Source organism: Galeopterus variegatus, unplaced genomic scaffold (assembly GCF_000696425.1).
Source record: "Galeopterus variegatus unplaced genomic scaffold, G_variegatus-3.0.2 Scaffold2114, whole genome shotgun sequence".
Lineage (NCBI taxonomy): Eukaryota > Metazoa > Chordata > Mammalia > Dermoptera > Cynocephalidae > Galeopterus > Galeopterus variegatus.
In genome coordinates, this window is record NW_007728225.1 from 56,365 (window position 1) to 57,393 (window position 1,029).

Below are 1,029 nucleotides of genomic sequence, written 5' to 3' on the forward strand. Positions count from 1 at the left end.
GTTTTCTGCAGTGGAGTTATAGAACCCCTGGGTATATATTCAGTACTTGATAGTACTTTGACTTTCCAGGGCATGGCATAGTTTGGTTGGGAAGACATTAATTTCTCAGCTGTGGTCTGTGTAATGATTAACTCTGTACTCCTTTCTCAATTAGCAACATCATGGATATCAGAGCAAATGGTGGATCTTTATGGTGTTGCAGTCAGGAGTTTAAATGCCTTTTGGAAGTCAGTGTGGGAGTAAATAGTGTTGATGGGTTCGATGTGAGTTACTTCCTTAACTATTTTAGTTATCCACCTACAGCAACAACCAGAAATACATGCGTTAGGGATCTGTTTTAGATTCAGGTATGGGAGTGGCTCTACCCAATATTCGACTTAACTGTTTGGTGGTAAATTGCAGTGCTCCATTCGGAGAGGCATGATCCCTAGAGAGCCGGCTGGCACTTGTAAGTGGCTTTTGAAAAGGTGGGATTCCACGAAAGGCCAGAGAGGGCCACTCAGGTATTGGTTGCAGTTTGGCAACACAGTGGGAGCAATGGAAGAGTCTTAGACCTATCTCTGAAAGTATATGGACCAGTGTGCTTGCTTGGGTGCAAGAAATTAGCATGATAGAACAAGGGATTAGTATTTAAAGGTTTGATGAGAATATTTTAAAAGACACTTAACCTGCCAAGCAAGACTCTCAAGAGGTGTTAAGTTGGATACCCTGGTGTCTTCTTCTTTGGAGGAATCTCATTCTTCCCCAGAACTGTCATTTAGGTAGCCAATGTTTTCTTCTTCCTCGCTTTCTGATAAGCAGTCAAGAGAGGGATTTCTGGGACCCACTAGAATAAAACTGAGTAAGGAATCAGAAAAAGGTAACAATGTAAGCCAGCAGAACACTGACTAACATTTGCAATAGAAACAAGATTGGTTAGAGCATGGTGCTGATAACACCAATGTCCAGGGTTCAATCCCTGTACCTGCCACTGCCACAAAAAAAAAAAAAGGAAAAGGAAAAGGAAAAGGAAAAAAAAAAAAAAAAAAC

At 41.2% G+C, this 1,029-nt stretch overlaps 1 pseudogene; it reads right to left on the reverse strand.

Moving 5' to 3' along the window:
* Positions 1-188: 188 nt before the first annotated feature.
* LOC103596794 overlaps positions 189-1,029 on the reverse strand; it is a 10,873-nt pseudogene continuing 10,032 nt past the window's right edge.